The sequence below is a fragment of the Oncorhynchus mykiss genome, chromosome 12 (genome assembly GCF_057628025.1).
Source record: "Oncorhynchus mykiss isolate SJ-2025 chromosome 12, ASM5762802v1, whole genome shotgun sequence".
Classification (NCBI taxonomy): Eukaryota; Metazoa; Chordata; class Actinopteri; order Salmoniformes; family Salmonidae; genus Oncorhynchus; species Oncorhynchus mykiss.
Window position 1 is genome coordinate 90,570,248 of NC_143033.1, and position 20,423 is coordinate 90,590,670.

At 48.6% G+C, this 20,423-nt stretch overlaps 1 protein-coding gene across 3 annotated transcripts in view; it reads left to right on the forward strand.

Moving 5' to 3' along the window:
* The first annotated feature begins 6,874 nt into the window (after positions 1 to 6,874).
* Positions 6,875 to 20,423, forward strand: part of LOC110539033 (testis-expressed protein 2) — a 46,116-nt gene continuing 32,567 nt past the window's right edge. Inside the window, exons 1-2 of one of the 3 annotated variants that reach the window (XM_090194008.1) lie at positions 6,875 to 7,189; positions 9,812 to 9,927. The gene's annotated coding sequence lies outside the window, so the exon portion shown is untranslated. The remainder of the gene's footprint in view (positions 7,190 to 9,811; positions 9,928 to 20,423) is intronic. The other 2 variants (XM_090194009.1, XM_090194007.1) reach the window with 2 other exon arrangements.

Consider the following 20,423-nt stretch of genomic DNA (forward strand, 5'->3'; position numbering starts at 1 on the left):
TCACCAACTACTTTGCAGACAGAATTTAGTGTGTCAAATCGGAGGGCATGTTGTCCGGACCTCTGGCAGTCTCTAGGGGGTACCACAGGGTTCAATTCTCGGGCCGACTCTTTTCTCTGTATATATCAATGATGTCGCTCTTGCTGCGGGCGATTCCCTGATCCACCTCTACGCAGACGACACCATTCTGTATACTTCTGGTTCTTCCTTGGACACTGTGCTAACTAACCTCCAAACGAGCTTCAATGCCATACAACACTCCTTCTGTGGCCTCCAACTGCTCTTAAACGCTAGTAAAACCAAATGCATGCTGTTCAACCGTTCGCCCGCCCAACTAGCAATACCACCCTGGACTGTTCCGACCTAGAATATGTGGACAACTATAAATACCTAGGTGTCTGGCTAGACAGTAAACTCTCTTTCCAGACTCATATTAAACATCTCCAATCCAAAATCAAATCTAGAATCGGCTTTCTATTTTGCAACAAAGCCTCCTTCACTCACGCCGCCAAACTTACCCTAGTAAAACTGACTATCCTACCGATCCTCGACTTCGGCGATGTCATCTACAAAATAGCTTCCAACACTCTACTCAGCAAACTGGATGCAGTCTATCACAGTGCCATCCGTTTTTGTTACCAAATCACCTTATACCACCCACCACTGCGACCTGTATGCTCTAGTCGGCTGGCCCTCACTGCATATTCGTCGCCAGACCCACTGGCTCCAGGTCATCTATAAGTCTTTGCTAGGTAAACCTCCGCCTTATCTCAGTGCACTGGTCACGATAACAACACCCACCCGTAGCACACGTTCCAGCAGGTATATCTCACTGATCATCTCCAAAGCCAACATCTAATTTGGACGCCTTTCCTTCCAGTTCTCTGCTGCCAGTGACTGGAACGAATTGCAAAAATCGCTGAAGTTGGAGACTTTTATCTCCCTCACCAACTTTAAACATCAACTATCTGAGCAACTAACCTATCGCTGCAGCTGTACATAGTCCATCTGTAAATAGCCCACCCTATCTACCTACCTCATCCCCATACTGTTTTTATTTTATTTACTTTTCTGCTCTTTTGCACACCAGTATCTCTACTTGCACATCATCATCTGCTCATTTATCATGACTGGCAAGCCTCCCACTTTTTCCTCCAAACAAAATGATGGTCATTATGGCCAAACAGTTCTATTTTTGTTTCATCAAACCAGAAGACATTTATCCAAAAAGTACGATATTGGTCCCCATGTGCAGTTGTAAACCGTAGTCTGGCTTTGGTTAGAGGTCATCTGTCTGTAGCCGTGGTCAGCTGAATTGAGGTCATGGACCAGCCCATCTATGTGACTTGGCATCACAGACTGTGGGCACATCTCCTCTCACATAGGAACAATCAGTTACAGTGGTGGGATTGTTCAGGCTGGGGTTGGCTTGGAAAAGAGTCAGTACAGTACACAGTTAGTCTGCCTATTCTCTACATAAAGCACCGCCAGCTAGTGAATAACTGAAAGGTTTGGCAGCCATTTCTCCAGTGTTCAGCGTGAGAATCCTGGGTCGTATTCAGTAGGCACCAAACAAAGAAAAAAAATGTCAGGGACTTTATCTGAACTTGTTCTTCGATTTGCTACGGTGTGCCCTAATGAATACGACCCTGGTTCTGAGGAGCAGCAGACTTGGTTCCCATGTGTGGAGATTGGAACTCCTGCAGAGGTGTAGAACAGACTCCTCCAACATTCCCAAAATCTTGTTGGCCTGCGTTGTAAAGACGGGGCTTCAACAAGATCTCCCCTGCCTGCCTCTGATCCTCCAGTTCTGCTCCAGAGTTCCAGAGAGGAGGCTGCCTGCCAGCGCCTTTATCCCAGCTACCTCCCACCCTGGGCGGGCAGAGCTGGACTGACAGTCCCCCGCTGACCCTGGGGCCTCCGTCTCATTTACACCGACCACATCCCATCGGCTTTCAATATCCAAACCAATTAGAAGGAGAATCCCCCTCTTTTGTTTGAGAAAAATAGATTGAAAAAGGGAAAATAAGGCAGAGGGCCAAGTTGGTTGTAGCAGACCTAGGCTCTAGCCAAGACGACCCACTTGTGGAGCAGTGGGTATTAAAACTCCACAGCATTAGTTTGGAGAAAGCTGCTCTGGGGCCAGGGGGACATTATGCTGCAGGTTGTGAGTTCCCATGGACCAGGGCCAGGGGGTTAGGAGGTAGAGGGGGTTAGAGGGGATTGGGGAGGGAGTTTCAGGTTGTGATGGTGGTCTAGAGAGGCTTTATGAGTTGGAGTCTGTGTGGATGAAAAAGCCTGCTCCCAGCATGGAGGCCCCCATGGTAGTGAGAGGGACAGAGGGGCTATTGAGCCTCCAGACACCCCCTCTATCTTTCTTTATTTCTGCCTCTCTTTCTCTTTCTCCTTCTCTCCTTCTCTCTATCTCTCTTTCTCTCTCTCTCTCTCTCTCTCTCTCTCTCTCTCTCTCTCTCTCTCTCTCTCCTCACCCTCTCTGTTTTCTCTTTCTCTCCCTCCTCTCTCTCTTGCTCTTTCTCTGTCTCTCTTTCAGAGGTCACAAAGGGTACTAGGGGTACAAGTGAGAGAAAAAGAATATGAGAGAAGTTGGAGGGACATCAGGAAGAGAGAGAAGTGAGTAAGTAATAGAGAAAGAGAGAAGGCAACGGGGAGAGAAAGACAGATAAAAAGAGAAGGCGAGAGACCAGGGGGTCTTGGTCATGTCTTTGAAACATCACTTGATTGACACTAGGAGCATCAGGTTATTTATTCAGATGTCCAATCAACAGCTGCAGGATATCAATTAAAATGTTGGTTAGGAAAAACATGAGAACCCCTGCAGAGAGCATAGAACTAAGGGCTTGTTCAGAGAACTGGCTCATTTGAGACTGGTAAACAGGCTTCAGTTAGAATAACTTAAATACTTCACTTCCGACATCAAAACAAAATGGACATAGTTCTGTAAGGGTGGATGAAGTCCTACTGACACACACACACACACACACACACACACACCTTTACTTCTCCTGAGTGCATTCTATGATTCCACGCCTCTCACCCTCTCCCATCTCTCAGTGCCTGCTCCTCTTTGAAGCTCGGCACAGCAGTTTTGCTCCGCTGTCTGACTACATATTTATGTGAGGAGGTGAGAAGGCCCTTTGATTCCAGCACATCTCTCCCTGTCCCGTCTTCTACACCTGGTGAACTGGGCCTGCTGTGCAGTTAGAACAGGGGTGCACATCTCCAGACCTAGAAAGAAACAGTGTGTGCTGTTGGGGATGCTCTATGGCTTGATGGGGAGTTGTCCTGAGAAAGCCAGTGCCATTCCCTCTGTCACACTAAAGCACTCTGGCTGAGATTAGAGGGTTATAGTGACAGGTGAAAGGCAGAGCTGATTCGCAGTTGAAGAGTGTGTGTGTGTGTGTGCGTGTGCGTGCGTGTGCGTGCGTGTGCGTGTGCCTGTGCCTGTGCCTGTGCCTGTGCCTGTGCCTGTGCCTGTGTGTGTGTGTCTACGTTTCTCAGCATCCTGCTTTTTAATGATAACTTTTGACCAAAGTGACAGTGACTCTTATCTATCAGCACAAGTCATGGCTGGCCAGAAGTTATCATACCCACCTGAGTTTGGAATTCACATGTACATGATTATATAACCTAGAATAGAATAGAATAGAATAGAATAGAATAGAATAGAAACACGTAAGAATTATAGCAAATGATAGAAAGTTGCATCATCTCAGGCCAAATGAGTTCTATAATGTACACAAAGTATACTTCCCTCTCCTCACCTACATCTCCCCTCCTCCCCTCTTCCCCCATTCTCCTCTTTTAAACAAATCAGCGGCAGGCAGCTCAGTGGTGGCATGCACACGTTCCTGGTTATTTGAACAGCAGGGCAGTGCACTTCAAACAGCTTTCAAAGGGAACTGGAGGGGAAAGAGGAGGAGGGAGAGAACAGAGCAGTCCTTCCACCTGATCAGAAAACCCAGAGATGGACGATTATGATATGCAAATGGGGCTTTGTTATCAGTGCTGACATTCATTATAAATCCCTATAGCGGAGTAAAGGTAACATGAAAAGGTAGTTCCCCTCCCCTGTCCACCCACCTCTGCCTTAACATCCAACCCCATCTCTCATTGTACACCTCGCCCAACCCCAGCCCCTGTCTTTAAGATCAAAAGGTTTAGTCATTAGCACACAACAAAGAAAGGGCAGCCTTGAAAAGCAAAAAGTTCCAGTACTCAGCACTTCTATGTACTTTTCACCGAACGCTGAGCGGTGGCTATTGATTGGTCAGCCGTGGTGGTGCCCCGCAGCACTGAACAGAGGGGAGAGTAAGCCGAGAGAGGCGAGACATCTGCGTCCATCAGTGGCCAGATAAAATGTTTGTTGTTCATCACTGCTGTGTTTCAGTGGTAGTGTGTTTGAGACAGATGCAGCACGGAAGGCCTTGTGATCTCCAAACACTGCGACTGAGCTTTGATGTCTCTCTATCTCTCTCTCTCTCTCTCTCTGTCTCCCCGCCTTCTCTCTCTCTCTCTGTCTCACACTCGCTCTCTCTGTCTCTCTCTGTTTATCTCTGTTTCTCTCTCTCTCTCTGTCTCCCTCTCTCTCTCTCTCCCTCTCTGTCTCTCTCTCTCTCTGTCTTTCCCCCTCACTCTCTCTCTCTCTCTCTTCCCCCTCTCTCTCTCCCTCTCTGTCTCTCTTTCTCTGTCTCCCCGCCCTCTCTCTCTCCATCTCTCTCTCTCTGTCTCTCTCTCTGTCTTTCCCTCTCTCTCTGTCTCTCTCTCTGTCTTTCCCTCTCTCTCTGTCTCTCTCCCCTCTCTCTGTCTCTCTCTCTGTCTCTCCCCTCTCTCTGTCTCTCTCTCTGTTTCTCTCTCTCTCTGTCTCTCTCTCTGTCTCTCCCCTCTCTCTGTCTCTCTCTGTTTCTCTTTCTGTTTCTATCTCTCTCTCTCTCTCTCTCTCTCTCTCTCTGTCTCCCTCTCTCTCTCTCTCTCTGTCTCCCTCTCTCTCTCTCTATCTGTCTCCCTCTCTCTCTCTCTCTCTCTCTCTGTCTCTCTCTCTCTCTCTCTGTCTTTCCCTCTCTCTGTGTCTCTCTCTCTGCCTTTCCCTCTCTCTCTGTCTCTCTCTCTGTCTCTCCCCTCTCTCTACTTCTCTGAAGTTATTAGCTCGGTGAGCCCTCTGCATTAATAGTTTGGTTTGTGAACTTGATAAAGGATGCATTATTAGAGCAGCAGGGAGGCAATGGGGGCTCTGGCCTTTCAGCTTAGCAGCAGGAGGCTGGACTGCTTTGATGTGAATCACTGCTAAATGGCTTTGTGTGAGGGAGATAGAGGGATCTTCTGCGGAACCCAGAACTGAGTCTGGGACCAGGGCCCATATCAATTATTAACTACGGTCCCTCACTTTCTTCTCTCTTGCCTCTCTCTGTGAGTCTCGCTCGCTCTCTTTCTTTCTCTTTGAGCTCCTCTCTCTCTGTGAGTCCCTGTGAATCTGTCCCTCTCTGTTTCTTACTCTCTCTGTCCCTCATCATTCTGAACTTTTACTGTTCTGTCCCCTTTATCATTAATTTCCCTCTCTCTCTGTCTCACTCTCTCTCCATTACATTAAATTAAATTCAAATGGGCTTTATTGGCACGGGAAACATTGCCAAAGCAAGTGTTCTCTTTCTCTCTCTGTTATTTTAACTCCTTACACTTTGTCTTTGTCTCCCTCTCTCTTGTTCTACCCTCTTGTCAGTTCTGTACCTCACAACACCAATTTGTTCCACCAATAAATACCACTGGGTGTCACTGTGTTCCTATTTTACACCAGAAAGAGAGACTCGAAGGAGGTTGCTAGATCAAATCCCTGAGCTGATAAGGTAAAATTCTGATGTTCTGCCACTGAAAAAGGCAGTTAAACCACTGTTCCTAGGTTGTCATTGTAACTAAGAATTTGTTTTTAACATACGTAGATGCATTTTCTCTTGTTGATGGTTCATATCCACTAGATGGCCACATTTCCCTTCCAAACAGAAAGAGATGTTTGGTCCCATTGCTTACAAATATTCAATCCTTTCAGATCTACACAAGTGTCTAGGTTAGGCGGCAGGGGTTGTCCCATGACAGACCCATTCAGTCCCACGACGGTCCCATTCAGTCCCACAACGGTCCCATTCAGTCCCATGACGGTCCCATTCAGTCCCATGACGGTCCCATTCAGTCCCATGACGGTCCCATTCAGCCCCATGACGGTCCCATTCAGTCCCATGCCGGTCCCATTCAGTCACATGCCGGTCCCATTCAGTCTCATGGCGGTCCCATTCAGTCCCCTGACGGTCCCATTCAGTCCCATGACTGTCCCGTTCAGTCCCAGGACTGTCCCGTTCAGTCCCATGACGGTCCCATTCAGTCCCATGACGGTCCCATTCAGCCCCATGATGGTCCCATTCAGTCACATGACGGTCCCATTCAGTCCCATGACGGTCCCATTCAGTCCCATGACGGTCCCATTCAGTCCCATGACGGTCCCATTCAGTCCCATGGCTTCTGAACCACAGAATAACAGGTTGAACTCTAGGCCCTATTTAAATACTTTGAGAATGGATCCCTCCCTCATTCCCTCCCTCCTTTCTAAATTGGTGAAAGTGAAACCCTTGCATTCCTATAGAAGGGAGATTGCAAAAGTGTTGTAAATCATAACTGATGCCTGTGATTACAACTCAGGATATTCACCCCAATCACTTCATAGTGATGCACTTCTGACTATTCTGCTGCGATATCATTAAATATGCATATTATTTGATGTATGGGTTGTAATGACTTCAGTATTGTAAGGTAGGCCATATGGTGCTGCAGGGTCGCATAAAGACAGCGTTATACAATGTGGGTGTGTCATATGATCACCTATAATACCAAATACCTAGTCTCTAACATTTTAATCAATCCCAGAGCGTAGAGATCAGATGCCCGTTAGGCGTTCTGCCATCGGATCCGATTTGATTATTCTGCCCTTGGAAAACGGAGAATACTTTTTCTCGCTGTTTCTCACTGTATTGGGCTGTCACTGGGATTCACATTCAGCGCTCATCATCACGTATGTAGGCAGCTATACTATACGCAGATTGATTGTGGGAAATCCAGGATTAGTTACAGTGTGCATCAGCGGCAGCATCAAACACACCCGATGTGGATGAAATGAACCGTCAATACGGTAAGATTGATATCGCCTATGATATTAGCCTATATTCTAATATGCCTTTGCTTTCTCTTTCGGAGAGCATTTTTTTTGTCAATGGCTGTATCCTCCAGTCCATTTAGCTGGGTGGGTCTACTATATTCGACACGGAAGAGAGCAGAGAGAAGCCTTTTACAGATGTGGACAGACAAAGGCAAAGTAGCGATGTGACTCCGACCTGTTTATAATGTCCGCTACAGAGGTTAACCTACACTGTTACAATGTAACGGTGCTGATACATTAAAACCATCTGAAATGGGAGCGGTAGGATTTTGTAGCCTAGGCTGCAACGTTGCACATACAGTAGCGTATAGCCTAGCCTGTGTATCTGCATATGTATCCGCATGTCTTTGTTTATGCTACAGTGTTTATGTCATGGTTTATTGTTATTAACAGACATATCATTTGCAGCAAGCAGACCGCCTAAAGGTCGTTGTCTATAGGCTCTGAGCTGTGAAGCAGTGATCACAGGTCTCCATTTAGTAATATTCTGAAGTATTATTGGCTAGGTATCACAGAGATAGATGATGAATCAGCTAGGTATCACAGAGATAGATGGTGAATCAGCTAGGTATCACAGAGATAGATGATGAATCATCTAGGTATCACAGAGATAGATGATGAATCAGCTAGGTATCACAGAGATAGATGATGAATCAGCTAGGTATAGGCCCTTCTGTTTCTTCTGAAACTGAGCCAGACATGGACAATTTGAGGTTGCAAATATCTCATTCTATAGGATTTTTTATACTGATGTTGGTTTCAATAATGAATAGGGAGACAGATACTGATGTTGGTTTCAATAATGAGTAAGGAGACAGATACTGATGTTGGTCTCTAATGAATAGAGAGACAGATAGTGATGTTGGTTTCAATAATGAATAGGAAGATAGATACTGATGTTGGTTTCAATAATGAGTAAGGAGACAGATACTGATGTTGGTCTCTAATGAATAGGGAGACAGATAGTGATGTTGGTTTCAATAATGAATAGGAAGATAGATACTGATGTTGGTTTCAATAATGAATAGGAAGATAGATACTGATGTTGGTTTCAATAATGAGTAAGGAGACAGATACTGATGTTGGTCTCTAATGAATAGAGAGACAGATAGTGATGTTGGTTTCAATAATGAATAGGGAGACAGATACTGATGTTGGTTTCAATAATGAGTAAGGAGACAGATACTGATGTTGGTCTCTAATGAATAGAGAGACATATAGTGATGTTGGTTTCAATAATGAATAGGGAGACAGATACTGATGTTGGTTTCAATAATGAGTAAGGAGACAGATACTGATGTTGGTCTCTAATGAATAGGGAGACAGATAGTGATGTTGGTTTCAATAATGAATAGGGAGACAGATACTGATGTTGGTTTCAATAATGAGTAAGGAGACAGATACTGATGTTGGTCTCTAATGAATAGAGAGACAGATAGTGATGTTGGTTTCAATAATGAATAGGGAGACAGATACTGATGTTGGTTTCAATAATGAATAGAGAGACAGATACTGATGTTGGTTTCAATAATGAGTAAGGAGACAGATACTGATGTTGGTCTCTAATGAATAGAGAGACAGATAGTGATGTTGGTTTCAATAATGAGTAAGGAGACAGATACTGATGTTGGTCTCTAATGAATAGAGAGACAGATAGTGATGTTGGTTTCAATAATGAATAGGAAGACAGATACTGATGTTGGTTTCAATAATGAATAGAGAGACAGATACTGATGTTGGTTTCAATAATGAGTAAGGAGACAGATACTGATGTTGGTCTCTAATGAATAGGGAGACAGATAGTGATGTTGGTTTCAATAATGAATAGGAAGATAGATACTGATGTTGGTTTCAATAATGAATAGGGAGACAGAGGAATTGAGTGTGGGCTCATGTCTGCTGTATCTCATTGACATCAATTGTGCTATAATCCTGTCATTACACATACGTATGTGTTTTTGTGGTAAAAGCATTGACATTGTAGCTACACTGGTAACTAGCTGAACACAGAGTTCAGTCACCATTCGATCTCTCCTTACCTGAACACCTCAGTCTCTGTTCTCTCTGCTCACACACTCTCTCTCTCTCTGGTGAACGGGGTTACTGAGGTATCAGGGGGGTTTGTCATTCATCCATGCGTTTGTGTTGGAGACAAGTTCGGCACATTAATATCTTATGAGTCCCAGTTCATTCACAGAACTGCAGTCTGTCTGCTGATTGAGAGAGTGAAGTGGCATTCAGGGTTTATCTGCTAATCAGAGTGCTACCACTGTGCTGTGCTGTGCTGTGCTGTGCTGTGCTGTGCTGTGCTATGCTGTGCTATGCTGTGCTATGCTGTGCTGTGCTGTGCTGTGCTGTGCTATGCTGTGCTGTGCTACCGCTGTGCTGTGCTGTGCTGTGCTGTGCTGTGCTATGCTATGCTGTGCTGTGCTACCGCTGTGCTGTGCTGTGCTGTGCTGTGCTGTGTGTGTGTGTGTGTGTGTGTGTGTGTGTGTGTGTGTGTGTGTGTGTGTGTGTGTGTGACAGTAAAATACTGATATACCTTCTAGTGCTCCCCCTCACCACAACCAATGTCTCTCTCTCTCTCCCATGCAGACCTCTAAAGCAGCAGCATGATCCATGGCCTGGCTGTGTGTGTGACTGTCAGTGAGGACAGACAGTGTTGCAGCCCAGGCCAGAGGCAGCAGATTGAATGCCACTGAAGTCTCAAGGTAAGCCTGAATATGAGCTCCTATTGATTGGGACCCTGCATGGGGACTGTATGGCCTGACCTCACAGAGAGGGAGGAGGGAGGATTGATCCAGCCTTGAACAGCCTCTCGCTGTCTCTTTATTTATCTCTTGTTTCCTCTGTTTCTTTTCTCTCTCTATTTATCACTCTCTCTGTCTTTTTCTCTGTCCATCAGTCCAAACCCTTTAAACCACTGTGCCTTTTCCTGGCATACATTAACCATGCTAAGAGGTTTGCATTATCTCACCAAATTACATAGAGGACACACTATTATACTGTCACCTGGGAAGAGACATGGGTCTGTGTGTGTGTTCTGTGTGTGTGTGTGTTCTGTGTTCTGTGTGTTCTGTGTGTGTGTTCTGCATGATCTGTGTTCTTTGTGTGTGTTCTGTGTTCTGTGTGTGCATGCGTGTGTGAGCCTGCCTTAGAGAGACTGAAGCAATATACTTTATAAAGGGCAGCACAGCATCTTGAATTCGGCATTACCAAACTCAATAAGAGCAATAAAAACTGACGGTATAAATCTCCTCTGGCTTTTAGTGTTTTTGTCAAACACTGAAGAGGATCCATTACTGCTGTCACTAGACATTTTACTGTAACTACACTGGAGGTGTGTTGGTTAGCAGGTGTAGTTTGCTAATAGAAACACATATCAACTCTCTCTGAGTGGGAGAGATGGTGTGTGTGTGGGGGATAGGGGGTGATGGTGTGGGGGATAGGGGATGATGGTGTGTGTGTGGGTGATAGGGGGTGATGGTGTGGGGGATAGGGGGTGATGGTGTGTGTGTGGGTGATAGGGGGTGATGGTGTGGGGGATAGGGGGTGATGGTGTGTGTGGGGGGGGATAGGGGGTGATGGTGTGTGTGTGGGGGATAGGGGGTGATGGTGTGTGTGTGGGGGATAGGGGGTGATGGTGTGTGTGGGGGGATAGGGGCTGATGGTGTGTGGGATAGCGGGTGATGGTGTGTGTGTGGGGGATAGGGGGTGATGGTGTGTGTGTGGGGGATAGGGGGTGATGGTGTGTGTGTGGGGGATAGGGGGTAATGGTGTGTAGGATAGCGGGTGGTGGTGTGTGTGTGGGGGATAGGGGGTGATGGTGTGTGTGTGGGGGATAGGGGGTAATGGTGTGTGGGATAGAGGTTGATGGTGTGGGGGATAGGGGGTGATGGTGTGTGTGTGTGGGGGATAGGGGGTAATGGTGTGTGGGATAGAGGTTGATGGTGTGGGGGATAGCGGGTGATGGTGTGTGTGTGGGGGATAGGGGGTGATGGTGTGTGTGTGTGGGGGATAGGGGGTGCTGGTGTGTGTGGGGGGGATAGGGGGTGATGGTGTGTGGGATAGGGGGTGCTGGTGTGTGTGTGGGTGATACGGGGTGATAGTGTGTGGGATAGCGGGTGATGGTGTGTGGGTTAGGGGGTGCTGGTGTGTGTGGGGGGGATAGGGGTGATGGTGTGTGGGACAGGGGTTAATGGTGTGTGGGATAGGGGGTGATGGTGTGGGGGGATAGCGGGTGATGGTGTGTGTGTGGGGAATTGGGGATGAAGGTGTGGGGGATAGGGGGTGATGGTGTGTGGGATAGGGGGTGATGGTGTGTGGGATAGGGGGTGATGGTGTGAGGGATGGCGGGGGATGGTGTGTGTGTTTGGGGGATAGGGGGTGATGGTGTGTGGGATAGGGGTGATGGTGTGGGATAGGGGGATAGGGGGTGGTGGTGTGGGGGAGGGGGGTGATGGTGTGGGAGATAGCAGGTGATGGTGTGTGTGGGGGATAGGGGTGATGGTGTGGGGGATAGGGGGTGATGGGGTTGGGTATAGGGGGTGATGGTGTGTGTTGGTGGATAGGTGGTGATGGTGCGTGGGGGGGATAGGTGGTGATGGTGTGTGTTGGTGGATAGGTGGTGATGGTGCGTGGGGGGGATAGGGGGTGATGGTGTGTGGGGGGATAGGGGGTGATGGTGTGTGTTGGTGGATAGGGGGTGATGGTGTGTGGGGGGATAGGGGGTGATGGTGTGTGTTGGTGGATAGGGGGTGATGGTGTGGGGATAGGGGGTGATGGTGTGGGGGAAGGCGGTGATGGTGTGGGATATAGGGGGTGATGGTGTTGGGGATATCTTGTGATGGTGTGTGTGGGGGTGATGGTGTGGGTGATGGTGTGGTGGATAGCGGGTGATGGTGTGTGTGGGGGATAGGGGTTGATGGTGTGTGGGATAGGGGGTGATGGTGTGGGGGATATCTTGTGATGGTGTGGGGGGAGGTAGGGGGTGATGGTGTGGGCGATAGGGGGTGATGGTGTGTGGGGGGGATAGGGGGTGATGGTGTGTGTGTGGGGGGTATAGGGGGTGATGGTGTGTGTTGGGGGGGGTATAGGGGGTGATGGTGTGTGTGTGGGGGGTATAGGGGGTGATGGTGTGTGTGGGCGGATAGGGGGTGATGGTGTGGGGGATAGGGGGTGATGGTGTTGGATAGGGGGTGATTGTGTGTGTGGGGGGATAGGGGGTGATGGTGTGGGGGATAGGGGGTGATGGTGTTGGATAGGGGTGATGGTGTTGGATAGGGGGTGATTGTGTGTGTGGGGGGATAGGGGGTGATGGTGTGGGGGATAGGGGGTGATGGTGTTGGATATGGGGTGATGGTGTTGGATAGGGGGTGATGGTGTGAGGGATATCTTGTGATGGTGTGTGTGGGGGATAGGCGGTGATGGTGTGGGGGATAGGGGTGAGGTGTGGGGATAGGGGTTGATGGTGTGTGTGGTGGGATAGGGGGGTGATGGTGTGTGGGGGGGATAGGGGGTGATGGTGTGGGGGATATCTTGTGATGGTGTGTGGGGGGGGCATAGGGATGATGGTCTATGGGATAGGGGGTGATGGTGTGGGGCAAAGGGGGTGGGGGTGTGTGTGGGGGGGCATAGGGGGGTGATGGTGTGTGTGGGGGGGATAGGGGGTGATGGTGTGTGGGGGGATAGGGGGTGATGGTGTGTGTGGGGGGGATAGGGGGTGATGTTGTGTGTGGGAGGGATGGGGGGTGATGGTCTGTGGGGGGGATAGGAGGTGATGGTGATGGTGTGGGGGATGAGCGTGTGTTTGTGTGTGTGTGGGGGGTGTCTCTGTGTGTCTGTGTGTTTGCATGTACGTATGTTAATGCCCAATGCCTGGGGATGAGGTTAGCATCATGGCTACTTCTATCAACTATGTGCATTGAGCTTTTCCACTTTTCAGGTTGAGCTTTAGGGCTGTAGGTTCTCTCCAAGTCTGAATACATTCAGCTTGAGGCTGTCTGGCCAGCCATGTCTGACTGACTGTCTCAGCATTCAGCCTTAAAGAAACAAGTCACAACTGCTTATTTTAACAACCAGTGTGTAGGATGGTATCTGGGTTCAGTACGCACATGGAGTCCTCTCCTGTGTGATTGATTGTGTGTGTGTGTTTGCTTATCGACTGGTTCTGTTAGCCTTACTGTGAGGCAGACTAATTTCAGCTACTTTCAATCTACAGAGGCCAGTGTTTCAATAACTACATAACATGATCCTGTCTTGTGTTGACTTCTGATTTGGTCCCTCATTGCTTTTGGAAGAATTGTTAAGTTAAATATTTAGTTACTTGTGTTTGACCAGGGTGGTACGTCCCTTTCTGTTGAGGCTCTCTCAGAGCAGGAAGTGTTCTCTTCCTGTTAGCAGATTCTGGAGATTCGCTCAAAACACATACGCATACGTACACAGACTAAGTGTGGATGGAGTCCTACTGACACACACACACACACACACACACACACACACACACACACACACACACACACACACACACACACACACACACACACACACACACACACACACACACACACAGTAGAGATACATTCACTATACACACACTATAGCTGCTACTAGGCCAGATGGAATTCAGGTCAGTTAATTGCAAGGGTAATTTGCTAGTCAGATAAAGCTATTTACCCTGTTCCCTGTAATGTTTATGTGAATGCATTATATGTGTGTATGTGTATGTATGTATTCACACTGGTCTTCGCACAATGCAGTAGGTTAAATACATTTGAATTCAGTCACGTTTTGACAGCAACACCTTTTGGTTTGAACAAAACCTCCCATACATATTTGCCCATTGTAGAAGTGGTCAGAAAGTGACGTTTTGGACCTGAATGACAAAACATTCAAGAAATAAAAGTTGCTCAAAGTTGACCTATGTTGAACACCCCACCATACCATGACATGTCTTCATCACTGTAAAAGATTAACGGTTGAGATTCATATCATTTACAAGATTACAAACAGGGTTGTCAAACTTCTATAATTTCTAGATTAAAAATAAATACAAATGATGCAATTTTTTTACCCTTAAATGTAAATTATGTAAAAATGTGTAAAAATAATTGTGTGTGTGTGTGTGTGTGTGTGTGTGTGTGTGTGCGAGTGCCTACAGTATGTGTGCATAATGTCTGAGTCTGTCTGGGTGTGTGTGTGTGCATTTATGTATGTGTCCCTGTGTGTGTGTGCGCGTGTTTGCACGTGTGCATGCTTCTGAGTCATCAGAGCTATAGCAGTCTCCCATGCATCCTGGACAGAAGCAGAGCCATAGTGTCGTGTTAGCTGTGCAGTAGACCGTGAGGCCTGCTGATGCTGAGGTAGAGGGCTGTAGTCATGATGCTGAGGTAGTGGGTTGTGGTCCTGATGCTGAGGTAGAAAGAAGGCTGTGGTCCTGATGCTGAGGTAGAGGGCTGTAGTCCTGATGCTGAGGTAGAGGGCTGTGTTCCGGATGCTGAGGTAGAGGGCTGTGGTCCTGATGCTGAGGTAAAGGGCTGTGGTCCTGATGCTGAGGTAGAGGGCTGTAGTCCTGATGCTGAGGTAGAGGGCTGTGGTCCTGATGCTGAGGTAGAGGGCTGTGGTCCTGATGCTGAGGTAGAGGGCTGTGGTCCGGATGCTGAGGTAGAGGGGTGTGGTCCGGATGCTGAGGTAAAGGGCTGTGGTCCTGATGCTGAGGTAGAGGGCTGTAGTCCTGATGCTGAGGTAGTGGGCTGTGGTCCTGATGCTGAGGTAGAGGGCTGTGGTCCTGATGCTGAGGTAGAGGGCTGTAGTCCTGATGCTGAGGTAGAGGGCTGTGGTCCTGATGCTGAGGTAGAGGGGTGTGGTCCGGATGCTGAGGTAGAGGGTTGTGGTCCTGATGCTGAGGTAGAGGGCTGTGGTCCGGATGCTGAGGTAGAGGGGTGTGGTCCGGATGCTGAGGTAGAGGGCTGTGGTCCTGATGCTGAGGTAAAGGGCTGTGGTCCTGATGCTGAGGTAGAGGGGTGTGGTCCTGATGCTGAGGTAGAGGGCTGTGGTCCGGATGCTGAGGTAAAGGGCTGTGGTCCTGATGCTGAGGTAGAGGGGTGTGGTCCGGATGCTGAGGTAGAGGGCTGTGGTCCTGATGCTGAGGTAAAGGGCTGTGGTCCTGATGCTGAGGTAGAGGGGTGTGGTCCGGATGCTGAGGTAGAGGGCTGTGGTCCTGATGCTGAGGTAGAGGGCTGTGGTCCTGATGCTGAGGTAGAGGGCTGTAGTCCTGATGCTGAGGTAGAGGGCTGTGGTCCTGATGCTGAGGTAGAGGGGTGTGGTCCGGATGCTGAGGTAGAGGGTTGTGGTCCTGATGCTGAGGTAGAGGGCTGTGGTCCGGATGCTGAGGTAGAGGGGTGTGGTCCGGATGCTGAGGTAGAGGGCTGTGGTCCTGATGCTGAGGTAAAGGGCTGTGGTCCTGATGCTGAGGTAGAGGGGTGTGGTCCGGATGCTGAGGTAAAGGGCTGTGGTCCTGATGCTGAGGTAGAGGGGTGTGGTCCGGATGCTGAGGTAAAGGGCTGTGGTCCTGATGCTGAGGTAAAGGGCTGTGGTCCTGATACTGAGGTAGAGGGGTGTGGTCCTGATGCTGAGGTAGAGGGCTGTGGTCCTGATGCTGAGGTAGAGGGCTGTGGTCCTGATGCTGAGGTAGAGGGCTGTGGTCCTGATGCTGAGGTAAAGGGCTGTGGTCCTGATGCTGGTGCATACTCTACCTGCGTGCACTGGACAGTCCATAATCCCCAACCATAACCCTGTGTGGGTTCTCTCATAGCTGGTTGTGTAATTTCCCCTCGCTCAGTCAGCTCACCTCAACCTGGGCAGATGGGGACTGGAGGCTAGAGGAGACAGACGTGGTTGGGGTCGACAGATGTGGGGGCGGTGACAGACTCAGGAGGCATAGGATGGACTTTTTTGATTTAATAGGACCCTCTGAGAGATCTATATCTATTTATCTCCCCATTTATACATCTCTCCCCCAATTTCTCACCCTCTCCATTTCCTGTATCCCTACTCCCTTGATATCCCTCTATCCATCCCTCTCTCTTGACATGCCTTCTTTCTAGGTGAAAGTATAAACTCTCGTCATTCAAATTTGAAGCAATATCCATTTGGTGAGATTACTTATTAAGAGTCTTCATTCTGTCTAGCTGATTGGTAGATATTATAATTTATATTTTCCTTATAAAGTGTGTCTGCAGTGGAGCGATTAAATTACTGAACAAAGGCTCAGTACTGGAGGAGCTGACTGGGCTGGGGCTATCAGTACTGGAGGAGCTGACTGGACTGGGGCTATCAGTACTGGAGGAGCTGACTGGGTTGGGTCTATCAGTACTGGAGGAGCTGACTGGGCTGGGGCTATCAGTACTGGAGGAGCTGACTGGGCTGGGGCTATCAGTACTGGAGGAGCTGACTGGGCTGGGTCTATCAGTACTGGAGGAGCGGACTGGGCTGGGGCTATCAGTACTGGAGGAGCTGACTGGGCTGGGGCTATCAGTACTGGAGGAGCTGGCTGGGCTGGGGCTATCAATACTAGAGGAGCTGACTGGGCTGGGGCTATCAGTACTGGAGGAGCTGGCTGGGCTGGGTCTATCAGTACTGGAGGAGCTGACTGGGCAGGGGCTATCAGTACTGGAGGAGCTGACTGGGCTGGGTCTAACAGTACTGGAGGAGATGACTGGGCTGGGGCTATCAGTACTGGAGGAGCTGGCTGGGCTGGGGCTATCAGTACTGGAGGAGCTGGCTGGGCTGGGGCTATCAATACTGGAGGAGCTGACTGGGCTGGGTCTATCAGTACTGGAGGAGCTGGCTGGGCTGGGGCTATCAGTACTGGAGGAACTGGCTGGGCTGGGGCTATCAGTACTACTGCTTTTGTTTGAGAAAGAGGGAGGGATGCAGTCTGTGTGGTGTCTAATGCACCAGAGCTGAGGAAAGGGGAAGGGAAATACTTTAACATCCACTCAGTAGAATTGAATCTCAACAGTCTTTGTTTGACCCTAGATTTCAGTTAGGTTTTAGCATGGCTAAACAAATCCCTCAAAGTGACATTCTTGCTTGTCGTAAATGTAGATATATATTCATATTTAGTGACAGTTATAGAAGAACGATGCCCTCATTCCAGATGTTGTATTTTACCTTCTCATCCGTCTCTCTGCCTTTCAATCTCTCTCTTTCTCTCGCCGTCACCTTCTCCCTCCATCAGCCACAGAGCATCTCTTCCATCTTCTGTTTTCTTCCCTCCCCCTCTCTCTCAGACCTATGGATTGTGTATATGTAAGGCTTACACACAGTGACTGCTGAAACTCCACAGGCAGCCCTCCTAGTATTCCTCAACACACTAATCCTCCAGTACATTCTATACTCCCTGAGGTGTATCTGTCAATGACATTACCACTTTCATATTTCTATACATGCTAAAAGGCAAAGATGAAAACCAGTTGATCCTAGGTTGATACCGCTCAGCCATACACACCAAATCCACTATATCCCCAGCTTAGTCTAATGTCATCACATATGACTAAACAGCCATTCCACAACATTAGTATTACTTAAGTGAGGTTATGTGTGGATTTCTTCAGCTCCCTCTCAGAGACTGTCACAGGACTCTCCTCTCCTCTCCTCTCCTCTCCTCTCCTCTCCTCTCCTCTCCTCTCCTCTCCTCTCCTCATTACCACTCCGTAAGGAACTTGAAAATACTCCCCACAGAACTGTCTGTTTCTAACCAACAGTTGTTGCTAACAAACACTTGTTGAAGGTCAGATTCTGAGGAGGAGGAACCTGAGGATAATAGTAGAGATATAGATGGTAGAGTGGAGCTCTCTCACAGTTGACATGGCAACAGCTTGTCTTGATCCTGGAGAGGCTGGAGACGTTGACAGTAAGTTCTGCCTGTGAGATGGCAATGATGATGAATGGGAGACAGAACCGGTTTGATCCGGCATGGCTGAGTGCTCTGTTCTGAGCAAGAGAGAGAGAGAGGGAGAGAGGTGGGGCAAGGGAGAGAAATATATATAGACAGAGAGTGGGGATGCAGTGAAATACACACCACTGACTCTCTAATTAGAGAAATAGAGGTTTTCTGGTGATTCATTTCACTTAGCAGGTGGCAGCAGAATGCACACTGTCTGTAGGCTGTTATGGGTTTTGAGTTGTTCCACAGAGACTTACAGTAGTGAATGCATACATTTTCATTCACACACACACACACACACACACACACACACACACACACGTATGTATGTGCCCGCTTGGCTACATAAATGCATGTGTCACCTTTTTACCTAGCCCTGTCATGGTAATGTACACCAGCATATTGAGCTGTGTGTTTGTGGATGATGTGTAACTCTTTGTCTTTGTGACAGAACAGACAGGCTCACTGGTGTGGAGCTCAATGCTAAGTAGTAATGGGTGGACTCAGAAAACTCTCTCTCTCTCTTTATCTACCTCTCACTCTCTCTTAGTTTAATCTAGACTTCTTTACCTCAGACTAACTATACATACTGAATCTGTCTCTCTCTCTCCCTCTCTCTCTCTCCCTCTCATTATCTCACTCTCTCCTAGTTTAATCTAGCCTTCTTTACCTCAGACTAACTATACATACTGAATCTGTCATGTATTGTCATGTTGTGTCCTGTTCCTGTTCTTTCTCTTCACCCTGTCTCCCTCTGCTGGTCGTATTAGGTTACCTTTTCTTCCCCTCTTTCCCCCAGCTGTTCCTTGTCTTCTTTAACTACCTCGTTCACCCCTTTTCCCACCTGTTCCCTTTTTCCCTCTGATTAGGTCTCTATATCTCTCTCTGTTTCTGCTTCTGTCTTTGTCGGATTCTCGTTTGTGTTACTCATGCCTGAACCAGACTATCGTCGTGTTTGCTGCAACCTTGTCCTGTCCTGTCGGAATCTGCCTGTTCAGCTAACCTTGTCCTGTCCTGTCGGAATCTGCCTGTCCATCTGAGCCTACGTGTGTTTCGTCATTAAAGAAACTCTGTTTTGTTAATTCGCTTTTGGGTCCTCATTCACGCACCTGACAGAAGAATCCGACCAAGAATGGACCCAGCGACTTCGGATCCTCTCCACTCAGCCGTCGAGATCCAGGGAGCGATGCTAGGCAGACACGAGCAGGAATTGTCTGCTGCTCGACATGCCGTTGAGACCCTGGCCACCCAAGTCTCCAACCTCACAGAACAGGTTCACCATCTCCGCCTCGATCCACCGGCCACTTCCAGGGCTTTCGAATCTCCGGAGCCCAGAATCAATAACCCGCCGTGTTACTCTGGGGAGCCCACTGAATGCCGCTCGTTCCTCACCCAGTGTGATATTGTGTTTTCTCTCCAGCCCAACACTTACTCCAGGAGCACTGCTCGTATCGCCTACGTCATATCTCTCCTTACTGGACGGGCTCGTGAGTGGGGCACGGCAATCTGGGAGGCAAGGGCTGAGTGTACTAACCAGTATCAGGACTTTAAGGAGGAGATGATACGGGTTTTTGATCGATCTGTTTTTGGGGAGGAGGCTTCCAGGGTCCTGTCTTCCCTATGTCAAGGTAATCGATCCATAACAGACTACTCTATTGAGTTTCGCACTCTTGCTGCCTCCAGTGGCTGGAACGAGCCGGCTTTGCTCGCTCGTTTTCTGGAGGGTCTCCGCGCAGAGGTAAAGGATGAGATTCTCTCCCGGGAGGTTCCTTCCAGCGTGGATTCCTTGATTGAACTCGCTATTCGCATTGAGCGACGGGTTGATCTTCGTCACCGAGCTCGTGGAAAGGAGCTCGCGTTCTCCGTTGCCCCCCTCTCCGCATCACTACCATCTTCCTCTGCCGGCTCGGGTGCTGAGCCTATGCAGCTGGGAGGTATCCGCATCTCGACTAAAGAGAGGGAACGGAGAATCACCAACCGCCTCTGTCTCTATTGCGGTTCCGCTGGTAATTTTGCCACTTCATGTCCAGTAAAAGCCAGAGCTCATCAGTAAGCGGAGGGCTACTGGTGAGCGCTACTACTCCTGTCTCTCCTTCAAGATCCTGCACTACCTTGTCGGTCCATCTACGCTGGACCGGTTCGTCAGCTTCCTGCAGTGCCTTGATAGACTCTGGGGCGGAGGGCTGTTTTATGGACGAGACCTGGGCTCGGGAACATGACATTCCTCTCAGACAGTTAAGGGAGCCCACGGCCTTGTTC